We start from the raw sequence: 274 nt of genomic DNA, 5'->3' as shown, positions 1-274 counted from the left end.
AGGTAGGGGTGGGGTTGAGGGTAGGGGGTACTCTATTGGTATCAAAGCAAAGGTTAATAATAGGCTCAGGAATCTTCAAAAACCAATATTTCAAAAATTAAACATTGATTACCTGATATTTGTTGTTGGTGGAAGGTGACACATGTCGTGTGAAATTAGTTGAGGTGTGCGTAAGCTGGCCGGACACTATGATTATCAAAAAAGAAGTTAAAAAATGCAGACTACCAAAAAGTTACATGGTATTTGTGCCGGTGAGAGTGGGGTGGGGGTGGGG

This window comes from Solanum tuberosum, unplaced genomic scaffold, assembly GCF_000226075.1.
Source record: "Solanum tuberosum cultivar DM 1-3 516 R44 unplaced genomic scaffold, SolTub_3.0 scf00129, whole genome shotgun sequence".
Taxonomy (NCBI): domain Eukaryota; kingdom Viridiplantae; phylum Streptophyta; class Magnoliopsida; order Solanales; family Solanaceae; genus Solanum; species Solanum tuberosum.
The sequence above is the reverse complement of the archived record's forward strand: the minus strand, read 5'-3'. Positions refer to the sequence as shown.